Source organism: Anopheles maculipalpis, chromosome 3RL (assembly GCF_943734695.1).
Source record: "Anopheles maculipalpis chromosome 3RL, idAnoMacuDA_375_x, whole genome shotgun sequence".
Classification (NCBI taxonomy): Eukaryota; Metazoa; Arthropoda; class Insecta; order Diptera; family Culicidae; genus Anopheles; species Anopheles maculipalpis.
In genome coordinates, this window is record NC_064872.1 from 14565590 (window position 1) to 14590850 (window position 25261).

General features: G+C 41.8%; 3 protein-coding genes across 3 annotated transcripts in view; 1 reads left to right on the top strand and 2 right to left on the bottom strand.

Annotated features, from left to right (window-relative positions):
* The window catches only part of LOC126564400 (pre-mRNA-processing factor 17), a 375930-nt gene that overhangs the window by 212553 nt on the left and 138116 nt on the right, over positions 1-25261 (bottom strand). The window lies entirely within an intron of this gene.
* LOC126565285 (uncharacterized) overlaps positions 1-25261 on the top strand; it is a 433172-nt gene that overhangs the window by 93229 nt on the left and 314682 nt on the right. The window lies entirely within an intron of this gene.
* LOC126564059 (uncharacterized) overlaps positions 1-25261 on the bottom strand; it is a 59408-nt gene that overhangs the window by 32287 nt on the left and 1860 nt on the right. The gene's annotated exons all lie outside the window — the stretch shown is intronic.

The following is a 25261-nucleotide window of genomic DNA, read 5'->3' on the forward strand; positions in this document are numbered from 1 at the left end:
AGAAGCGGACCCAGTTCTTTTGAATATTTCTACAGGAGGAGAAGCAGGGAAAAGGGCAAATAAAAACGACACATAGGAGGGCACAGGAAACATTTTGCGATAGCAAAAACAAACCTACTACTTCGGCAGGAAACTGTTTGAGCGAGCTATTAAACTGTTTGACGATTGAATGAGGTTCTAGCAATAGCAAAAAAAAAAAAAAAAGAGCACGACGATGAGAGTCTTTTCTGTGCCTGTCACCTTCATTCAAAAGTATTCCAAAAAAGGGAGGAAAAATGACTGCTGTCACAGGACGAGACAGTTTGTGCAAAAAGTTTTTCTTTTGCAGCGCCGCCTGAAGTTGCCTTTGCCAGTTTGTCACTTCTGCTCGAACGGTTTCGAGTTCAAGCTGTAGGTTGAGCAATTTAAAATAAAAATCATTTGTAGAAAGAAAATGTAGAATTTTTATTGTACTCCCCAAGTGCAGATGTTTCAGAAGTTTTTTTTTATCAAGTTTAAGCTGTTGTTTACCCAGCGGGATTGACTGGGAAAATCTGATCGAAGAAATTCAAACACTCTTGGCGTTTGCTTTAAAGCGTGCGCATCGTTTTACATGCCGTGAAAATGTTGCTTTCCCGCATGACCACATGGACGAAAAATCGAGCCACCACGGAATCGAGCGTGTGTGTGCAATAAGCTTCCCCAACATATGTGTGCTGTGTGCGGTAAACCGTTGTTATCGGGAGTCACCATGGCCAGCGCAAGGTGGAAAATACAAGGCCCACACACAGTGCTGGAACAAGATATTGTTTGTTTGACTTTAGTTTCCACCTTCCCACGCACAGAGTAAGGGAAGGTCGAGAAACCAACGTGCATGAACCATATGCACGAAAATTTCATTTCGAACAGCGGTAATCAACGGCGGAAGTGGTTGTCTGTTCGAGCTGTTCGAGTGATTTTTTGCCTCCCCATGTTTGTGCTTGGGAAAAATCATACAAACCAAGCGTTGTGGGGCCGCAAATGTTTTTTTTTGTTGTTGTTGGTTTATTTATTCGTCCTGTTCACTTCCCGCCACACGTTTTCTGTTACGTTCGATTGCATTAACAAGGTGAAGTTGCTTGTTTTTTCTTCTGGGATTTCATTTCATTGGTTACATTTGCGTTGTCTTGTTGGGATTATTGAGGGTGGGAGGTCGACCGCATTTGCATAGCTATCGGAAACATTGGTGCACGTGAATATTTCATACAAAAACGTGGCGAGTGTGGTGAAAGTGTTGTTTCTGATTTCATTTCGGCATGGCGTTCGGTGGGTGCTGTGAGATTTGGTTGCGTTTTTCTCTCTGTGTATGTGTGTGTGTGGCTTTTATGTTTGTTTTTTCGGTACAAGTATCATTTAAACTGAGTGAGCTTTAATGTGTTGAGAAAAAATCATGCAAAAACTGATAAAATTTGTAATCGGTTTGGTATTAACCAAATTTTGTTGTTGAATTTTTACATTTTACATGTATAGAGAACAATTTTTATGATGATTTCATCAACTATTTTATGAAACTTATTATGGCCAATCGTACCAATTGCCCCTGAAATGTTTTTAGCCCCATTTAGAAGACATTAGATTTCTGCGAACCAATTATTCCTTAATGAGTACCACCGTACACAGAAACAGCATTATCTGAAGCTTTAACTTACCCCCTTCGTACATAATGAGAGCTTTTTCGCGCATTATCTACCTGCCCACCACTTCCCGCTTTTGTTTCGTAGGACGGTGCTCTTTTACGTATTTTTAAACACGTTCAAGTGAAGATAATGTTCACATAATCGTCAAGACAATAATGCTCAAGTTCGGCGAAGTAAGTAAGGGGTTTTCTGCTGGGGTTGTTTTTTAGCAGGCAAGGCAGCTATAAAACATTACTTACGCTGTTGCGGGATACAAATGCTTGCTACCTTCTAACACTGTAAATACAATATGATGCTGCCCTTTGGATGGAAGAAAGCACTTACGGTGATTTCATCCACGAGGAGTAAAGTTTAGATAGCGTTTTAGAGGTTAGCATTAAATTAATATTATTCATTTAGTCATATGCAATGAAGGTTAACAAGAGAAAGCATACACTCTTGTCCCACCATTATTTTAACGGGTTGGACCATTTGCACAGCCAAAGAAGATGCTTTGTATGGCTAAAGAAGGAGCGCTGGATAGAGAGAGAGAGAGAGAGAGAGAGAGAGAGAGCGAGAGTTTGAAAGACTTAGAAAGGATATGTGTGAGACAGGTGCAAAGAGGCGGAACGATGCAAAAAATGTTTGTACAAATTGTCCAACAGTGTGATAGTTACACGCTGGACGGTGAGATGTAAAATGGCAATAGTGAGCTGAAGACACAGACACTGAGTGACGAGTAAAGCTTTGCAAAGTAGACAGCAGAAGATAGTAGGACAGAGAGGTACAGTATGCGAGAGAGACAGAGAGAAGCGAGCGAACAAGAAGTAAGTAGACTTGTACACATACATGACGCTTAAGACATAGAGAATATACAAGAAAAGAGTACACACTTATAGTAGGACTTATTTCGGTGAGGAAAACATTGTTGAGCTTTGCTCAGAGTGCAATTCGGAGTAGTAAAATAGATAGACTGACAAAAACGACTAGGAAAACAACATAATAAACGATGTACACATCGACTTAACATATCACTTGGGTGAGCTTTGTGACTGGATATCTTAATTAGTATCAATTTCCATGTTAGTATTTAGGGAGGATAAAACACACGGGTTGTTTGGTCTTCAATGGAGAGTGTCTGCCTGATTGTAAATAGAAATTAAAAGTTCACGAGTCGATTATATACGATGGACTAGCTGGGTTAACAAAAAATGAATCAATTTCGTACAGGTTAGAGCCTGGATTGAAACCCTAATTTAGGGTCATGTTGAACCATTTGCTCAAAGTTGGTAGACTTTTGAACGACAGAATGGTTTGTATTTTTGAAGCTAGAGCTTTGCTGTTTTAAAACTCGAAAAAAGAAACACAAAATAACTCAAGAATGTGTCGCAAAAAGTTGTTTACAATGATAAAACATACCCTTTTCAATTGTAGTTGGTATTATTCGCTAATCGACCCCATTCAAAGGGTAAAGAATAGAAAAAATCATCCAAACACCCTTATCATAATTTTTCGCTTCTTGTGATAAAGACTATGAAAAGCATTGCGGAATAATTCGAGAAAAGAAGGACGCTTCAATTGTAACAGCTGACAAGGGACAACAGACAATAATAAATAAATCCGTCATATGAAACACCAAAGAACGGGTTCAAAAACGGAAACGACAAATTAAGAGACTTTTTGCTAGCAAAAAAAAAACTTATTATGACTTTTTCTATCACAAACGATAATCCTTTCTTTAGGGAAAAAATTCATCCCTCGCAAGCTTAGTCTCATTTCCTTCCTCCTTTAGCCACAACCAAAGAGCAAGAACCTCGTGCTACTTACTAGTAAGTGTGAAAGGTGTGTGCAAACTTCCGCTACCACCTACCGCAAGCGGCTTCATTATGATTTTTATCGCATCGCGAAGAGATTTTTTGTTTTATACAAAAAAAAAGCTCCCACATAAATCTCCGTAGGCATTTCCAAGCGTCGGATGCATTAGGAGAACTGACTGTGGGTTACTAATGAGTGGACAGAGCGACAGAGCAAGAATTTTCCCCTGGGCCACCGACACAGGACGTCAAGCGAATGGGCGAAAAAAAAAAAAACGGGAAGTAAATTAAGAGCACAGGAAGCTTCTTCAACGCTCGGGAAAGCACATTGTACAGGTTTGTTAGTATTTTTTTTCTCCAAAAGGTGCGATAGCGATAAGAATAAGCTAAGTCTGCTAATGGTGTGTGTGTGTGATGGTGCAGTCAGAGCGTAGCAACTCACTAGTGCACGTTGTAGTTGCATTCGTTTGTGAAGTGTGCATAAGAAAGGCATTCGAGAGCAGTTTATTTATGCTATTTAGTTTGAGGGAAATTATAAAACAAAATGTTTATTTAAACACACAAAATAAGTGTAATCTAAATTTCTTAACAAACATCAAATCAAATAGTTAAATGTAAAAAAAGAAAATGAATTTATACTACACTGTTGTGAAGCAAATATTGTGTTTACACCTGCTTTTGCTAACACTCTACATCAAGCGTGATCGATCGCCAGTTTTGATCGGGCGACCTGTACATCTGTATTTCTCTGTCATTTTCCCCAACACACATACTTCTGAGAGGTTTGCATTTAAATGTAAACGTTACTGAATGTTGCTGATACGCTTCCGAACCGGTGCATATATACGTTAAGAGTACACTCTCTAAAAGAGATTATTCCTACACTAAAAACAAACGCTATATCACTAGCAAGTATGTACGGGCCATGAAAGTGATTGTCGTGTTTGTCAACGGATCTTAGGCATTTCGAAAGCGGACTTTTGTTTGTTTGCTTTTGTGTGAATAGCTCAAATCAAAGGCAGATAGTAGAGAAAGTTACTCAAAAATTTAAAACTACTTTGAGAAAAGAAAAAGATAGGCATAGGGTACGGATGGGAAGGAACCGGGAAACCGCGGATGCGGGTAAGTGAGTTGTTAATTAGAATTACATTTTCTATGATATAGTTTGGCTGAAATTGAGAAGCACAAAAACCAAGAAGGAAAAGGAGAAGAGACGTGAGAAGAAGAATAAAATTAATACTAAGGTTGTTGGCTTCACTGGTGTGATGTGTGAGATGATGCCGGCTTAACCGGTTGTGAACACGCTAGTGTGTGCATGTTTGGAGCGTCGGGAAAACGGACGGGACCCGTGTCATTGAGCTGTCACTTTGCAGACACAGGTGTGAATCTTGCTTGCGTGGTGAAGATGAGGAAGGTTCTTGCGGGTTCGGAAGATGGATTTATAAGGAATTGATTATAACTAAAAAGGAAATAAATAATGCATTTTGAGTGCTTTGCAAAGCGTTGGATACTTTTTCGTTACCTAAAATTTATTGTTTTGCTATTTTTAAGTGATTAAACTTCCACTCCCATAAAAAATCACCCTCGCAGAGTAATTATCCGAGTAGAGGATTTATTTTCAGTTAAATGCAAATGCTTCATTAAACAAAATCCCACAAAATTACACGACGAAGTAAAATCAATATTTTTCATTAAGTCTGATGGCATCAAGGGCAAGAAAAGTAAGAAGAAGAAAAAAAGGAAAGACCCTTCGACTTCAACGAGCGTGTTTGAATATTTTCGTGCTTTATTGGAGAACCCGCTCGAAAGGTCGTTTGATGTTTTCACGCTTTTTTCGCAGTCAGCCGTCGATTAATGCTGATGGCTTATCGGGCCCTACCGATGAGGTAGAAAAGCAGGAGGGTGAGCAAAAAAATAAAAATAAAAAAATATATGACCACACAGTATCCTTACGCAACGATCGAAACCGTAAGTAAAGAGAACCACAAAAATCATCAACGTCAACCAGACCCCCGCCCGGGTCGTTTGCTGGTCAATGGGTAATGATTTTTCGAGAGCTTTCTAACGACCCCCTTGCACAGCGACCAGATTTAGGGTAGTTTTTGGAATAACGGAAGGGGGGTCGGTTGACTTAGTTACCTACACATACACACATATATTGATTTTGTGTTTGTGTGTTGGCGATTTGTGAGCATCTGACGTTTGCGTGTCGATTGCGCACGACCACCCTTTTTTGCGGAAGGTACGCATCAAAGGTAAATAGAAATATCCAACAACATTATGCTTAATGCACAGCGCTTTCAACCCGCTATTACTTTGAGTGTGTGTGTCTGAGCTTTGGGTTTGCTTTGCGGTGTTTAGTTCAACTTCATTCAAGAGTTCTGTTGTTTTTAGGGCTTTCCATGTGTTGTTAGCCTTCATTTGTTTGCGTGCGTTTTGGAGCGGGGCAACAAAAAAAAAAAAAAAGGTGGAAAAAAGGGACCCACATTTGAGGTGTAGTAGCAAAACGCGCGGGAAAACTGCTGACGCCAAGTGTCTCTACCTAGTGGGTTTGGGCCAAGCTTAATCACGTGATTGTTGTTGACGTGGCCAAGTATCAAGTAGTTCATTACGTTTGATTACACTTTGTGCGATTCGCATGCTTTCAGTGGCTGACAAGAGTTAGGCAAGACTTTTATTTACTTAATTTAACAAAAAGAAAAAAAAGATAAATTGCTTTTGCTATCATTAAAAATAAAAAAGAATTTAAAAAGTGACACCATATAGAATGTAATTTAAAATTTTTAAGAAATAAATCAAGATTAGTGGAGCGAAAAAACAAAATAGAAAGAGCCCAATTGTGGTCCAATCAATACATTCAACACATCAAGCCAAAAAGCAAGAGACACTGAAAACATCTAATGCACAGTACACATTAAGGTTCCGCAGAGCACAGTTTGCATGTGAAAGCATAGCACAATAATGCGGCGAAATACAAAACTGAACAGAACAATGAGTGAAAATAGAAGAAAATACTGAGCGTGAAGGACAGGAAGGAGCGAGTGAGAAGGTTTGTTTGTGGTAGTGGTGTGTGTGTGTGTTTGTGTCTAGAGACCAAAAGCAATTACGAACGAGCGAGCGAGAGAGCGAGCATTAGTGGAATTGTGTGGGTTTTGTGTGTGTGTGTTTATTCGTGCGAAATAGTGAAATAGTGGAAGAGCTTACAGAGACAGAGACAGAGAGTTAGATAGAGTGGATAGTGTGTTAGGGATAATATAGAGCGAGAGGGATAGAGAGCGATAGAGGAAGAAATAGCTTGTTGATACATTTATTGGTTTTTCTTTTTGGTGGAGGAGGTTAGGGTGGTAAATGTAAATGGTTAGAGTAGAGTTTATTATTTTTTTTTGTTTTGGTAATAAAATTAAATGAAAATCATACCCAAGATACTGGTGGGAATGGTGGATACGGTGGAATTTCTTTGGTTGCAACATTGCTTGGTATCTCACCCTTTCCTTTCTTCAAACGTGATACACGTTGCTTTGATCTTAGCATCAAAGCCGCCTGCATTTTGATTTTTTATATTCTTGTTTCGTTTTCCTCGTTTAAAAAAAGGGTGGAGTAGTTTGTTTCACTACTCGGTTGTTTCTCTGACTGCTTCCTTTGCTTTGCTTTGCCTTTCTTGCTTGGTTTGTTGTGGGGATTTAGCAAGCTCCTAACGCTTAGTAGAAGTTGTCCCGATTCTGACGCGCATACGTCGCCTTACTGTGTTTCGTGTTTGTGTTTCGTGTGTATTAGGAGTGAATGTTGGTATGTTTTGTTGTTGTTTTGTTTTGCTTTTACTATCTGCTTCACTTTCCTTCTTTTTTTTGTTGTTGTAAGAATTACTTTAAATATGCGCTTGCTTAACTGCTGTAACTTTCTCGTTACACCTTACTGACTTTGTTCGCTTTTAGTTTGTATAAAAAATAGATTCTTCTTCCTCTAGTTTCCTTCACTTGTTTGGTGTGTGTGTGTGTTTGTTAGTGTGTATGTAAGGGTGTTGTTTGTTTCCTCGGTGTTTTTTGCCTCTTATCGTGTGTGTGTTTCTCACTTATTAACAATTGATTACTAGTGGTTTCAGTGGTGGTATTTCATTGTTACTTCTTGATTCCATAGATGACGATTGTTTCACTAATTCCTTGTCGATTTCAGCGCTTTGTTCAATATTTCCACGGTACATTCCTTTCTCTTTCTCGTGCATAATTTCCATCGTGTCGTTCAATTCCTTCCTTATTCAAATTCCAGCTGATGCTTGGCGGCGGTGATTAGGATAAAAGACAGTTCCCGAACCGAAAAAACCGCGATTAGCGAACCGCGACCGAATCGATACCCCGGTCGGTATGTAACGAATCGCGTAACGAGATCGGTACACGTAATTTGAAGGATATATTGGGGGTGTTGTAATCACGCAGTTTCCTGTTGCGTACGGTATCCTTCCATTGCAAAACCATTGAAGAGGTTATTCCTCGATACTCGGGAGGATTGTGTGATGCGGTTGCTGCTGTTACGGCTGCTGCTGCTTCTCAGTAGATCGATCGACGAACCTCGATCATCCTTTCACGCAGATCCACGCTGGGCACCGTTGACGTTGAATTTTGATTAGATTTTTCTTTCAGGCACTCGTCGCTCACCAGCCGATACATTTATGTACACGAAACGAAACGAAAAACTTTCGAACACACGCGCGCACAGCATACACGCACACGCGACACACGCACACTCACACACACACACACGGAAACGGAAATTGCACACACGACACACGCAGCACAGCACCCGGGGAAATACGTTTTCCGTTAACTTTTAGCTTCGTTTCTCACACGTACGTGTCACTAAGGCGTTGCTCACCACCGGAGGAGCCCGGTCGGCTCCTCGTGTTCTATTAGTCCGCTTGCACCGGGGACGCACTAACGCTGTGGCACTGTGGTCGCTGTCGTCGTCACCCTCTTCCGCCTCTTCTGCCTCTTCTTCGTTACCGACGGCTTCTTCTTCGCGACTTCTTGTTTGAATGGCGTTTAGTGTCGCTAGGGTTATCATTATCACTGGCGCTTTGCTTTAATTGACACCGGCTCGTAGGTAGGAGGAAGAGAGATAGACCGAGAAATGAAGCGATAAAGCGGCGAAGTAGATGGCGTGGTAGGCGAATGAATCGAACTGCTTTACAGGCCGAAAAGGGGCCCGCCCGTCGAGAGAAGCAACTTTGCTGGAAAGGGTGGCCGACTATACTGGCCCGATACTGGCTGTTAAATTTGTTATCCTGCAACTACACCACCACTTTCATCACACGGAAACATTGCGTTTGCATATCGAAACGAAAACGAAGCACAAACCTCAAACACAAAACCGGGATAATCCGGAACTGCTATGTACAGAATAGGAGACAGAGAAGCTCACCGGACTCGTAAGACTTGCCCGCTCGTTTCGGCAGTGTGGCAGGCTGAACGTGCCCTTGTCGATGTGTATGTGTAACGCTTTGAGGGCAGCCCGGAAGCTACCGGATCAGCATCAACATTTTCTGTCGTCGTTTTTTTTACTCTCTTCCTGCCAATCGGCACGGACTTCGTAGGCTCACATTGCACACATCTTGTCGTTATTGCTGGTTAGAACTTTTTTTTTGCATCACTCTATTGCCCCATTTCAATGTTGCACCTTTTTCCGCATATTGATTGTGTGGTGCGGAAATTCGTAAAGAACGGTAAACTTTAGCACTTGCTTTGCTTTAACCATTTTCGATACTTTAACTGTGTCACTGTGGGTGAGCTGAGATGAGCACTGGTGATTGATTACTGCCGATGACAGTCTTTCTGCGATGGGAGTGTGATGTTATTATGTATTGGTAGAGAATGCATATAATTTATCCAAATTAAATAAGAGATTGACAGTACTGAAGAGAGAATGCGTATGAGATATTGAGCTTTGTCCGTCAGAACCACTTCAATCTTTCATTATGGTTCTCTCAGAGTTCAAGAAATGAAGTTTATAAGCTAGTGAATTGCGAATTTAATTTGCCAAATAGATTGTCTGAGGTCCTTTGGGCACAGATGACACGAATCAAGGAATCGATCACTTCTATGCCAACCTGGAAAAGCACCAATAAATGTTTTCCTTTAATTTGGAATAATTCCATGAAACTGGATTTATACACAAGAACAATTTTCGTAAGGGAGATTTGAAGAAGCACGAAGAGTAAATTCGTAAGGCGAAGACATAAATACACACAGCGACTAACATTTGCTGTGAATGTGGTTATTCTTACAACCTCGTACACGTGTCACTCTTTTCATAGCCTAATCGTAATGCTGTTGGCAGTTGCATGTTCAGTAGACATAAATCATCGTGAACCGGTAGACGAACGCTTGTATAAATAGCGATAATAGTTGCTGGTGTTGGAATACAATATACTTTCATGATTATTTTGGTTTTCTTTCATTAGCCGTTTTTTTATTATTATTAGTGCCGTTTGTTAGCTACATAATCAAATGTTAAATGGATGAAATTATCAGATAACCTTCAGCATACCAAATATTAAAGGTGGACAACTCCTTTAACGTTAGAAATAAAATTATTCTAAGCGAAATGTAGCGTTAATTCTATTGTGAAAATAAATCAAATTGCACATTGAGAAGAAAATAAATTTCTTCCACCATCGTAATGGTTCATGCATTCATTCAAATTAGGAAATAAAAACCGACGGCAAAAACTTGGCGTCAAATTGGGTCAAAGTCAAGGATAGCTGTAAACAATTTTCGCCACGGCATTCCAATGCGCCAGCGTAAACCAGCGTTCGATGGAAAACCAAGCATGAAATCGTAGCCACTAATGAAACAAAGAACTTACCGGCTTAATCGGTTCCAATGTAATCTGATTACTGTTTAGAAAATCCAATTAAACTTTTTAATATCCTTTGTTCCGATGGGGCAGCAAAACAAACGCCAAACGATACTTATTTGGTTGTTTGCGAGTGTTACAAATAGGGTTCGGTTGCGAGAGAGATTGCAACAGCTCCTCACCATGCTGGAAGCAATGCTCTTCGGTGGACGCAAACTAAGAAAACGTGTGGCTTTTTTCTTCAAGTGAAAATCACCAGCCGGCTCCATTAGAATTTGACGCAGCACCAGGCGCCTCCATTTCGTAATATCATTCCCTGGTGAAGAAGTGTTTTGGGTGCTTTAGTGTATTAAATTTGCAATTTAAAGGTGTACTTCCTTCCTCAACTCGGTAAAATGGATTCAGTTGTTCCATTTTAAAATTTTAGCTCTAATCAACAAAACATCAAAAGATCAATTCCTTTTTTGGCAGACAAATTTCCTTTGCGAGAACATCAAACCCCATCTTAACGAGCTGACATGAAATCGGACCCAACAACCATTTCATCGCCCTGACAAAATGTGCTGACCCATGAAATAAACTACCAAGACTCAATTTCTTCTCTCTTGCCGTACGAACGAATTGCTTGTTTGGAAATTTTGACGTAGCACTCGGTAGTCGATTTTGTCAGCACGAGTAGTTTGTTGCTGCATGCTGCACTTTTCTTCGTGCAACTCGCCATGTGAAACTGGGAAGGGCAAAGGTGCTGCATCCGGTCTAGCGGTAGGTTCCCAAGTTTTGCCACCTTTTGCAAAACAGAAAATCGAAACTTGGGTGAAACGTGACAAGCTTGCGTAGTCCGTGCACGATTCTTCCGGAATCCTTGGAATCGATGCAAAGACGATGATGATGACGATGACGACGGGGGAGGGGGGGGGGCGATGAAAATGATAACAGATTGACGACAATGGTAAGAGTTGGACCATTACCAAGGAGTTGACTCGGGATACCTGATGCACTGGACGCTTGAGGTGAGAAAACGAGAAGCAATGCATTGCAAACGTGGCGTGGAGAACAGTGGGGGAAAAAAACGTACGAAGGATGAAACTAGATAGAACTCGAACGGTGTGCTGTGTCAGCAAAAATCGTACGTTCGAAAGGAAATGAAGTGTTTCATGCCTGCTGGTGTAAATCGGACACTGAACATTGGTGAAGCCGAAGAGCCGATAGAGTCGAAAATTTATTTTTCCCATTTTCCATTTTCGGGCCACTCAGCACGGTTTGGGTAGAAGTTCTCGATCCCGTTGTGAACAAGCACCAGTTGCAAACCGTGGCCAAAGGTGACATTGAGCTTAATTCTATAAATATTTACAAGAGTGTGAACGAAACCGGTCGAAACCGTTGTCCTGGGAAGGTGTCCTTATGGGTAAAAGCTTATAATCTGGGCTTTGCTTTGAATCGGTGGGAAGCAACGATCTCAAGAGACCGTACCTCGTAAATGGGTAAATTGTAAATTGAGATTTAGCTGTAACATGAGAAGGAACAAGTCCCATCTTAGGACGGTAGAAAGAGCAAACAACAGATGGGAAAAGGTCCAATCATGTACATTAATGACTGTACAAGCGTTGAGAGAATTTGTCGCTAAAAACACACAGTAGGAAAGCTTGCCATGAGGTCCTTTGTTAAACTAAGCATGTAGCCTAGTAATGTAATTATCTTCATAAATTGAAATTGATTTTAAATAATAGTTCAAGACGCCATTTTAATAAAGCACATGTTTTAAATTCACTTTACATTTTTAACTATTCATTTTCAATTATCTCATTTCATGTTGTTTACCATAAGTTTACCTAACACTATTTGGCTGCATAAATAAATTTCTTATATTATTGTATGAACAGCATAATAATATTCTGCACAATTAAAACCTACTATCTTAACAAACTTTTCTATGGAGAGCATATGTTAAGCTTTGTTATGTTACACATGCATATCTTCATATGTTTTACTTTCAGGTCTCATCATGTCACTTTCCGATGTTTCACTAATCCTCATTTTGATTCTGTTACCCTTGATCACACGAAACTAAAACCTACCTGCGGTGGAAAGTGTGTTGTATGTTGGCAACTGGTTAAAAAATAGTTTACAATACCCCAGATGTAATGCTTTTCTACAGCCGTCTGAAGACGTGCCTATGCGTGGAACTGTGAAGGTGATAGCACTAACAGAGTTTTCACACGGCACCAGGCGCCTCCATCTTAAGAAGAATCATACACACAAACACAAATACACCGGGTGTCAAAATAGTGCCGTGTGAGACAGATAAAAGAGATCGAGAGCGAGAAAAGGAGAGGAAGAGAAGAAAAAAAAAGAAACTAAATTTATCATCTCCTACACACGCGGCATGAATGCTGGATGGAACATCCATTGGCCGTAAGTGGCTCGAGTCAGTAAGCCAAAAAATGATAAATTGCATTGTGCGCCACACGGGGGAGATCGCCGTTCCGGGATGGTGGCCGTGGTGGCACAGTACGGGCAGAAAAACACAGTTTGTTTACAGCGTTTCGCCTTCGTGGCAAGCTTGTTTGCGCATTTAAGGATCTGCCGTGGATCGACCGGTGGAAAGGATATTTAAACCACGAACACTGCGAAATACCAACTGGTGCCAGGGATAATGTCGGAAGAATCATTTGTTTGCCTCGTGCTGGGCTGGAAGATAGTTAGGAAAATACGGACCATCCTCCCTTTCCCTTTGCACATACACATTTCCTTCCCATTGGACAATCCTGCTGAAGCAATTGGATCCCGTGTCCCTCAGGGGTAGGGATAGCCGAAGGGCAAATTGAAACTGTACCAAGTCGAAAATCCGTCCGTTTGCTGGAGCAAGTTGGATAAGTTAAAGTAACGAACACTCTCACTCATCCTTAGTGTTTTGAGCCAGACCGAGAGCATTAAGCCACAGTAAGAGGGCCGGGTGATATAGGATTTGGGCAAATATCCATGCAAACAACCGAACAAACAACACTCTCACAGGTTGCTTAAGGGAAAGCTTTACGGTGGCCGGGGACTACGATTCGACCGGGTCGGTAATTTATGCTTCCATGTTCGTTGATGTTTACTTGATCGAGAGTACAAGGAAGAAAGATGCATCCTCATTGTTGGGCAAAAATTAGTTTAACAGAAGTTTGCTAATGTTGTTACAAATTGCCTGTTACACTATTCAAAGCTTTCAAGCATACCATAGAGCAGCAAAGATTTCGGAAAATAAATAGTAACTGATGTAGTTTGAATCCCTTTCAAATCTCTTTCCATTCTTTTCTTTCAGCCGTCCATATTTATGAGCAATAAAAGTCAAAATTTGCTCCTTTTTCCATAAAATGAAACCAATTAAGCGACTAAATCATCTGCCAAAAGTTTCATATTATAGGTCCGGGTTTGTTTGAGTTTATTTCTTACTTCGCATGCAACGGTGCAAACCGAAAACAGAAGCATCTTTACGCTCACGCTAATAGATGAACGTTTCTTCGTATTGCCGTATGATTATTTGTTTGTGATGAATCATTCCCCACAACACCATTAACACCTGCAAACTTTCAAATCGGATTGGATTTCCCGGCTAGAAGGATATGATTTTAAATTGATGTAGAAATGTAAAAAGATGTAGAGAATCCAAAGCAAAAAAATGGAAATCATCCTTATGCACAGTAGTGCTCTGGGATGCATTAATCCTAATGAAAACGGTTCTTACATTATCGATTGCCGATTTCGCTCTGAGTTAACGAATTCTGGGAAAGTCTTTCAGACTAGGATTGTTATTTGGCACGACTCTATTGGTATCGTACAGAGAGAGAGAGGAAAAGAGAGATAGAGAGAGAGAGAGAGAGAGAGAGAGAGAAAGAGAGAGAGAGCGAAAACTAATCTCACTAATGTCTTTTTTCCTGCCTGGCGCTGGTGCTGAAGTACTTCCACGCGGGATTCATTAGATTTTGGATGCTGGATATCAATGATACCGTACTAAAGAAGAAGGAAGCATCTCGTATTTAATATAATCACTGCTGACGGTAGAACGGTTTGGAAAACTTTCATCCGTAATCGGTACAGCAACAGATCTGATGCGAAGTATCTTTCCCGGGTAGGCTCATCGGTTTATCTGAGCCAGCTGACTTAATTAAAGAGGATTCGACTAGTCTGGTATCGAAATCGCTTCAAGCCTTGTGTGTAGTAGTTTGAGTGAGGATACGAAAGGAATAAGTTAACATGTTCCAACAACGGCTATGGGAAATGTTCATCCGTGGTATTAAAAGTTTCTTTGGATTATTTTAAGATTACGATGCTTATAGGATAGTACATGTAGCTTGTTTTAATGGTGCCAACCGTATTCTTTAATATTGAATAGAAAAAAAAATACTAAAACAGATAGCATTAAGTCAACATATTCATCCTCTATGTGAATAGTTGTTTTAACTTACAATAATGAAAAAATATATAAAACAATATTCGTAAAAGGTAAAACTGTCGCTCACGGCTCTAGTCACACGTACCACTAGCACATTAATCAATCTCAAACCGACCATCCATCTGCAGGTTGGTTTTTACGGGCCCAGGCTAGCTGGCTAGTTGTGATAGTTGACGAACGGAAAGAAAATGAAACGCCTCCTGAAGGTTGGTGTACCATATGTCAAGCGTCCTAATACCTTGGGTGGTACGGTTGTACGAGTTTTGCTAGATTCGCATCACTCTTCGTTCACTGGAACCGACCGTACCCTTGGAATCACGTCTCCATTGGGCCACGGGCAAGGATTACCAAACGATGACAAGGTGGCAACAGTTTCCCACGGCACCCTCCGTGTTGTTCCTCCCCCTTTTTTCTCACGTCCACGTTGAATGACAGGCGCAACCGTACCATCTCGCACGGGGGTAAAAAAAAAGAAACCCCAAACTGTTCATAGAGAGCCAGATTTGCAATGGGAAACGTCTCGCACACAGGTTGAATCGAGAAGAAAGGAGTGGATGGAAAATATGTTTGCATTAGTGCTTTTCAATTCGCATAATGTAATACCGTTTTCTACATACAATTACGCCTTGTTCACTGCACTCGCTTCACACATGTTTGAATGAGCTCGTGTGTGTGTGTGTGTGTGATTTCGGTAAAAGTTTGATTTTTTTGCAGCCGAACGACTGAGTCGATGCCGCTCATTCTGCTTTATCCTTGGTTCCATCCCATCATGTACTTGCAGTTTTGTGAGCTGATCGTATGCTGTAGTAGCAACCGCATGTGGCTTAGTGCATTTTTTTGAGGGAGTGTGTGTGTTAGTGCAATAGTGTAGTTCTGTTGTGGTTGCAGATGATGAAAACGAAATGGTTTCGACTCTCGTTGAGTATCCATCATCTAGCAGGAGCGACCGTAGCATGAGAAGTGATGATTTTTGTGCTTGGTGAAAAGTGGTTAAAACATGATAAAAACTCTGTTACAACAGCATGTCATTCGGAGTGACTTAAGAGGATAAGTAGCTTTAAAGGTATGTCTGTGGTTCGTTAATAATTTTACTTAGAAACTCTTGGTCGTGGTGTAAAATGGTAAGTGAATATAACTGTTCATCCTAAATATTACGAAAGTGGTTGGTTCTGTGTTAGAAGCGACAGCGGCGCCGACCTTAACACGGCTAAAACATGTTATTTTTTTACAAAATGATATGATAAAAAAACGAAGAGACATTGGACCAAGAGTTATAAAAGTGATTATTATGAAATTTATTTCTAGTTAAGTTTGACGGCACGTCGCCATATCGTCGTTTATTTTAAAATAATATTACAATTTTGAAGCAATCGCCATAAATAAAACAAGAGTGTCCTGATTTTTTTTACTCATAACAAACAGAGGACACACTCCCTTCCCTTGTGAAACAAATCGTAACGCTGGAGGGTACCCCCACTCCTTCGAGCGTCACGTTATTTATGGACAAGCAAGTAAATCTTCGGGTTTATTGGGCAGTAAATGGCTGCAAATGTTATTATGCATGCAGAAAAGCTGATGTAATATATGTGATAGGATTAGGTACAGGTCATAGCTTCAGGCTATAGAATTAGCCTAATAGCTAAGCATAAAAAAAGTTATGTAGAAGGATGACAGGACCGTGCGAAATGTAATTTTTATATATTTAAGTTTCTTCTGAAAGCGTCTTTTGCATAGAAAAAAATATTCAAGCTTATACTAACAATTTTAAATTGTCTTTAACAAGTTCAGCATTAGAATTAATTGGAATTTTCTTTAGGTTATTGCCATAAAAATGTTGGTCCTCGCTGCTCCTTCTCCGCTGTCATGCTTGCTTTTACCAACCTACCAACACTTATCAATTCAAACCCACAGGTAGGATGCGACTGCGTCGATGCTTTAATACAACTTGAGCAAGATCACCTCCACCTACCAATGCACCCAATAGCAGGTACTGGGAAAAACTCGACTCACATCCGGCCCTTTACTCTAACAGCCCTTACTTCCACCACCAGTTCGTGCAGCCCCTTGCTCACCACTCCACCAAAAATGCATTTCAGAACGGTACGCGCGCGTTCTGTGTCGCGCCTGCCGTTGCATTCGCATTACAGTCACATATCGTGCTGATATTTGAGTGAAGTTTCTGCTTCCGGTACCGGGAAAGATATTACGTCGAGCAGGGCCGGGAATGGCCTTCGTGCGAGACTGGTACGAGCGCTTTGTGGGTACATGCATGATGCATGCAGCGTTTGCTTTCCCATTTCTTCCGCCGTACATCTCGGTGTCGGTGCCGAGGTCTTTCGGGCAAGTGGCCAAAGTTTTCCCCTGCCTCCGGGCCCCAATGTGTGTGTGTGTGTGTCTGTATGTGGGCAGAAAAGTTGGAAGATTGTGAGAAGGACTCTGGTGTGCAATTTGAGCGCTTGTTTTGAAGCTTCGCTTACACTCACCCACACGTCTCGGGTAGGGGATGCGGTGAACTGAACGCGGTGCAAAGTCTCGCGTACCCCGGGGTTGCCATGCTCTGACAGGTCCCTATGCGCTAGTGTAATGGGTTACACAGGGAACAGGGCCGTGCTCTGAGGGGAACATTTTTCTCATTTTGAGCACTTTTTTTCTGTGTGCTTATTTTGTTGCTCTTCCTAACTGAATCGGAACATTTCTCATTTCTTTGCCCATTTATTTCTCTTGGCCGCATTTGATATGAGCCCGAACGGCAGCACCAGCAGCGGTGAGCCGTTTCGGTGTGCCGGAATGAAGGCATGAAGGGACTGGCGTACAGTGGGTATCGGTTACCGCTTCTCACAGCAGATAGGAGGAAATGTTTTGCCGTGATTTATCGATTTTCACTCGCGTGCGCACAGGATGATGAGGTTCGGCGAGGTTTTGAGCCGTGTGCGCCACGGCGAGGAAAGTGTTGTACCCGCATTTTTGGGAACCACTTTTGCCAATAAAGAAGACTGTGGCTTCCATTGCACTGTACGGATGTGGGAGGCCGTTTTGGCGCAGGTGTGCTTTCGGGTACGTTCGGATTATGGAGTGTTACGGTTCGTTGGAGCTTGCCCGTGTGTAACTATGTTAGCGCGTGTGTGTGTGTGAGTGAAAGATGACTGGGGGTGCACCGATTGGAGCGCATTGTTTTATTAGCGGCAGAGAGTGTAACAGATTGAAGCAGTGTGAACATTCCTAACTGAATCAGGATATCGACAAAACAGTGTCTGTGAAAATGAGTTTAAATATTCATCAGACGGCGAGCTCTCAGCATCTTTCAGTAGTGGGATTCATCAATCTGAATATTTTAAATTGCGTTGTTGGTTGTTGAGCAATCGTAAATTTTGTTCTAGAAACCATTGAAACTGAGGGCTGTGTGTGAAAGGCATTACATGAAATAATATAGTGTAATCTAAAGTTAAATGTCGTGTTAAATCACATTATGTATAAAGAAGTATTTATACATTTATAATGTATTCATACACTATGTATAAAGAAGAACGGAACAATTCCTGCAACATGTACAACGTGACAAATGGGCTAGAGGGCATAATACAGCAATAGCTTCACAAGATATTCTCTCTGGAATCTATTCAACTTGCACGAAAGTTTGAAGAAGACAGCGGAGCAGCATCTGCATTTCTTCATCGATTTTCAAACCGCATATTTCAGTAACTCAACTAGGCAAGGAGCCCTTTATGATCCCATACCAGTTTTACTTAGTTTGTAAGAGTGACAATGACCAACTTCTCGTGTCAGGTGAAGACAGATGGGAAATTTTTAGAGTCCTTTCTTACCACTACAGGGCCTGCCCTAGGTAGATGATTTTGTCCGTTTTCTCTAGAGTTAGAGAAGGCCATTTCCACCACCTCCACCACCTGGAAGGGTCCACCACCTGATCTTGGCATACGTTGCTGATTTAGACGTCATTAGTTTGAGAAATTAAGCAGAAGCCTCCCGAATTATCGAGCAAGGTTCAAAGAATCAATCAACCATTTTACCATTTCCTCCATATTACTTTAATTCTGGCTTCTGCTCGCTTTTTTACTTTTTCTCACGCGTCAAAAGAGTTTCCTAATCTAATTTCTTCCCTATCCCGAGATCGGAAGATGTTCAATGCTAGAATTTGCAACGTTTGCTGTTAATAAACATAGAAGTTAGGATAAAGGAATATAATATACGATCTTAGTTTTGCTCCATCTCATACAGCAAAGCTCAGTTATTATTGGATATTATTTTTCAAATCAAATAATCTTCTACACAAACTCAGTTTAAAAATGCTATACCGAAGAAAAACTTTTTTAAACAACCATGACAAACATTGCAGAGCAGTACAGCAGCATCAAAATTCCCCACAGAACTCAATTCAATTGACACTTTTTGATACTTTGAATGCGATAAAACCAAGACAAACTACTGGCAAACGTGAGTTCGAAAACAAAGCAAAAAAAATGACAAAAAAGCAACATCTATCGATAAACCGGGATGTATTGCCCCGAAGCCGGGGTTGTACAGTATGCTTCAGCCCCAAAAAAAAAAAAAAACACTTTCCCAGCGATGCTTCGATCCATCGAAATCAATTTGAAAGTGTTCCACGGGACGGCACGAGGAACCACACGGCAAGTTGCAAATTTGCAAGTGAAATGTTGCCATCACGTGATTTGCACCTCGCTCGTTCACAGACACAGCACACGAGCGGCACCTTATTCCTTGGCGAGTGACAACACGGACAGCAACTGCACACTTTCAATCCGTGTGGTGTGTGGGAAGATTTGTCGTTCGGAGGTTCGGCAAACAGACGCCTGATAGACAGACGCAACCGGGATCGGAGTTTTTGCGCTGGAGAACTCATCCCAACGGATGAGCTGCGGGAGAGTTTAAGAGCGATGCTTTAGTTTTGCATTTTGCATCCCGGAAGCAGGTGGCAGCGGGAGTTGTGCAGTCGTTTCGTCATCACTCACACTGTGTGACACATTTCCAACTGTACTGTGCGTGTGTGCTTGTGTGAGTGGATTCAATCCAAAAAAAAAAAAAATCTAAAGAGGTCAAAGGCATGCCGTTTGCCGTGTCTGCCTTTCCACTAGTAGTGATGAATGTTTGTGGCTTACCAAATGTGCTGCTTCTTTGCACTGGCGTGCAGTGAGCACGCGATAGCAAAAAAACAGAAGCAATCCTGACCATATCCGTCTGTGTGACATGGTGAAAGTGTGCAATAATCATAAAACTACTACCGACATGCGAGTGACGCGCGTTGCGTCCTGGTGTGCTGTTGTGCGCTGTCAGTAAAGTGACAATGGCGTGAAAAACAAGAAAAAGAAAAGGAAATCCACTCCACTATCGCGCTTTTGCCGTTCGTCGGTTCCTTTTGCTGCCATGTGTTGGTGAAAAATGTTGGGCAAAATGAGGAAAGTGGCCACAGTTCGTGCATATTAATTATACTGTTTCTCACACCATTCAAGGCCCATTTGCGGTCGTTGTGTGCGACGCAAGGGTGCGTGTGACGCGTGTGTATGTCCCGGCAAGCTCGTGAGCAATTGTTTGCCATTCACAATTCACCATATGCAAGGGAAAATGTGTTATCGGTGTGTTTGTGTGGGTTTTGGTTGGCTTCTCGCATTGCACACGCTGAAGGCCACCGTCACACGCTGCAAGGACACTGGGGCAGCTGGTAGATGTGTCGTGTAGCGTTACGCCGTACAGTTCCTGTTGTTGTTGGCCGGTCCGTTTCTAGTTCCGTCCGTTCAATTCAATCATTTGTGAGCTTCATAAAACCGAACCGTTTTACGGTTCCAATGAAGCACGGTGTTTGTGAGGTTTTCCTTGGGGGGGCCGGCACGCGGAGAGCTTCCCTAGCAGGGCTGGTAGGAGCTGTATTTCATTTCTTTGACAACTGTGTTGTACGAATCCCAAGGCAACGCAGGCAGCTGGATGAATTCATGCTTTGCCATGTGATCAGTGATGGCGCACTGCCGAGGACAGCATCGGCGCTGCCGTTGGGAAGCGTTGAGTGAAACGTTTCCATATTTTATATGGCTTTTTTTCGGGGTTCTTCTCTATTTGTTGTTTGTCTGCTCGATTGAATGGAGATTTTGATGGACTTTGGTTTGAGTCTGGGAGAAGGCCATCGTCGGTGGTACAACTGCTCGAAACTGGAGCAAGGTTTGCGTTTGGAACGGATAGCGTACTACGCAATACTGGACAGGGAAAAAGACTAGATAACGAATCAGGAAGCTCTGGTTTGAAAGTGGAGAGAAAAAAAAACTCGGCAGACGAACAACAGTCTCCCCAGACGAGCTGGTAGATGGATTGCAGTTGGGCATTTTTGTTGATTTTGTTTTGCCGTCCCAGGCGAGCCGAGGATGCTCTATTCAAACGTATCACTCTGGGAGATGTTCATAGAGTAACGAATGATTGCTTACAGAAAAGAGCAACGCTTTAAAAAAGCTTGTGTTGCGTTTTGCATTGCATAATGTGTTGAAAGCTTAGTGAGCATTTAAAAGAACCTCAGCAGAAAAACATCTTTAATTGATGAAATAGTTGTGTCAGCTCCAAGACGAGGATTTTATTTTATTTTCTGAAAAATTTGTCGGTCTCTTGTATTTAATTCTTCTTGATGGAATCGTTGTGCTTCATTTTGTGATGTAATGTGTCATTTCTTACCTTAAACTAACAGATTTGGATAAAAACACTGCACGCAAATAGTCTAAATGAATACTAAAAGTACTTTTATTTGAAACTGGTATTTTTCAAAATTTAATAGCAAATTCTATGCAATATTTTCGTCGTTTTGAACGTCCTTACAATACGTTCTTTGAAACATATGCATAACTAGCCCGCTCAAAGCGTAATTTGTTCAAGTAGAAAATCAGGAAATTTAATTAAAACAATATTAATGTCACTGCAGGAGGCACGGTGCACGGTTAGTTTGCGGTCACCAATTTCTTATTGCTTGCTAAAACCTACATTCGCACCCTTACACTATTCTTCATTAGCTGAAAGAATATGGTAGCCATGCTAGTGGGAATGTACACTATTTCCCGCAGCACTGTCATGCCGCAGAGAGATGCCCAGGGGTTTGGCACGGTCACGCGAAAGGCTGACCACCGTTTACCACCGTGGCGGACACGCTCGATCCGGCCCGCTAGCGGCCGGTGCTTTTGAAACGCAAACCGAAGATTAATGTTGACCATCGCGTGTGTGTAATTAAAGCGACATTAATCACTATCACTCGCTATGCCATATTGTGGCGACTTTTGCAATCGTCATTTTGAAAGCATTTTCGTTGACGGAGAGACACGAGCTTTAAAACAAAATTTAATTTGGAAATTTAATTCAATGCCAGTCTAGAAATAATTATCAAGAAGGATTTTATAACCACAAAATTTATTAAACACCATGAAAAATATGTGTTTCTTGTACGAATTCAGAATAAACATTACTTTCTTCCTGTTATCTTCTTACAATTTCCCTTCCAGCTTGCAATATTTAATACCCTTGATTGCGTCACGTTCGGCATGAGTTTGTTTTAGTAAACATAAAGTGAAAAGTTTGTCCACCCGGAAAGCAAACGAACAGTTTTCCACCGTAGATACAGCTCGCTAGCAACTCGCGCTCGTTAGCATGTTAGCAGAGTGTATGGCATTCGGCCGCGCACGTTCGTGTCTAGCTTGTCAACTGAAAGGACTGTGGCCTGTCTTCATCAAACGTTCACGATTTCGCCAATCAACCCAGTAAGGATGTGCCAACTGCATCGAAATCTCGGGAATGAACCAAAACGATCGCTTGAAACGGAGCGGAACGCTGTGAGGTCGTTTCCGCCTTGCGTGCGATAATGAAGCGGATCGATGCAGGCTGCACGCCGTTAGTTCGTAATTGAAAAAGTTACCAACGACTTCTGTTTCGATTTCGGTGCGCTTTAAAGGAACAAACACTGAGCAGTAAGAGTGAGGGAGAGAGATAGAGAGAAGATGAGCTTGAATCGGGGTGAGCTGAGGCATCATCATCCACTGGAAACAGCATTAACGTTTTCCATTTCATTAGATTTCGTTCATGGAAATGGTGTGGCGAGTGGTTCGGTTGGTGGTCCTGATGCGGAGTAGCAAAACCGCAACCACAAAGCTATTCAACCCTTGTGCAAAGAGGAAGAGCGTTCAAAACCGACGACACAGGACATTCGAAATGTTACACAAGAGCTTGAACTTTCGCTTCGGTTGAACAATAGAAGGAAGCACTTTCCAGGCATGCTCTACGCCCAGCAATCGCAGAATCCATGCGGCAGACCATTGAAAAGGGGTCCTTCTTTTGAACGGCAATGCAATGAATGGTACGGGCAGACCAGCAGCAGGTCAGGATCATGTAATATGGGCCGGAAGAGCAGATCGGGTGAGCCGGGTAAGCAAGGCAACCCGGTCGGTTCCGTTTGTACCTTTGAAAACCGATCCGATAAGTACCTTTACTATCGCTCGGTTCAACCATCAACGGCAGTACAGTTCGAGCTGCCCCTTTTGCGCCTGCAGGTCAATGCAGAATGACAATGTGCTTTCGGTGGGTAATGGTCAAACTTACGATGATTATGTTGTTGAAGATTGGACAGAGTTGAAGCGTTCCGTGTGGTTGAACCAGCTGCTTGGAAACGTTTTGTACTGCTGTTGATTTAAGATGACGTTTGCTAGGTTGTATGGCTTGTTTCGGAGACAATGAAACAGCAGAAGGCTTTAGGCGTTACTGCCGTAGTTTCGTTTAAATTAGGTGTATTTTATTACTGTATACAAGGTGATAAAGCTTTGCTAGGTGAGAGAATTCTTCTTTTAAGAAACAATTCTTTTCACGCCAGTGAAGGGTTTATAGAAAGTAAATATAAATTATTTACCTAAAACTGTATAATTAAATTTATAATGTTTTATAGTTTGTTAATGGCGAGGTCAATGATAATCGATACAAAATATCTTTAAAACAATATAACATTTCTGCGCAAATAAAAAATGATCAACTGCTATTTGGAATTTAAACATGAGAAGACATAGTGGCGGATTCGACTCCAAGAATGAGCATGAGAACTCATGCTCCTAGTGAATAGCGAAACCCTGTACACAAAATGGCTCTTTGGCCTACAAGATGTTTTTCTAGACAACACCCAACACGGTGAGGCTTCTTTGAGAGACCTTCAAAGGCTCCACTTGGAAGATAAGGTCTTAATTTACGCGTCTCTTATAACAATCACAAAATTTGAACCCTTTTGAAGTGCACACGTTTAACGTACTCAAACACTTGATTGAACCTATCAAAATCGCATCCTGAATTTGATACAAATTCCGATCGACATGCACTTAAACCATTTCCCCTCGCAGCACGATCGGGCACGTGATGTGGCGTCATGAAACTAAACGAACTCAAACCTACTCAAAACGTTCTCCATCCGTTCGTAACCCATCCGATGGGCAGGCAAATCGAAAGCTAACCATCGTCCTTTTCGATGCACTTGGAATGGGAATGTTCAATGGCATCGAATGGGAATTGTTGTTCGCAGTAAAAGTGTGGTTTGGGTTTGCGAAAGCACAAAGAGGAGCGGTAAGGAAAGGAAAAATCATTTCCCCCATACAAAAGGCTCTCAATCAATGAAGCACCAACCGGGCTTGAATTGAGTGCCGTCTGCCAGTGCCAGTGCCCGCCCCTTCATGGTAACCTTTCCACCCATCATCTCCCTCGTTTGTCTTTACCATCGAGGGATGATACTTTATTACATACCACATAATATGCTTTCATGCGAGCATAAATACATTCAATTACGTGCTCTCATTCGCTGCCGTTGTTCGAAGCGGTTCGCTCGTGGAGTGGAGAAAACGACCATAGGGCAAGTTGAGAAACGATTTTTTTATTATTATTGTTATTATGATCACTGCCCCGCAACTCCTTGCGATGCATCGTCCTGGAGGGTAGAGCTCACGGAGCCAAAGGCTTTTAAGGCGAGGTGGTCTCTATATTGCTCGATACGAATCGATTCCAGACGAGGCGCATTGTAGTGCCATCGGTTGAAGATGTATTCGACGGCGGTACACAGGATGCAGCTTGATTTACGCTAACGAATAAAAACGGCCTCCACACTCCTGACAGCGGTTGTACTTGACGCGTTAGAGGGAAAAGGCAGTTTCCACTTCAAGCTGTTTCCCGGTGGATCTTTTCCAGGAGCGGGTAAGATTGTTTCCAGTGTATCTGTTTTGCCTCTGGACCACACAATTCTATAGCCTCTGGTATATTGAGTGCCGGGTATCGAAGGCGTTACCTCCACCGGGAAGCGTTGCCCCCTTGCACAAGGAATGCGAACGTTTCGATACGTTCGTAGATATATAATAAACGCCAGCATAAAAGGAAGGCGATTGTGATTTATCATTTTGATAGCGTTCCTTCTTTTTGCGGCGTGCGAATATGCCCCGGCTGATAGAGGGAATCGTTTTGCAGCATTAAGATAGCATTTTGCGACCGCTATCTGGTCGGTTGTGAAATGGCTGTAA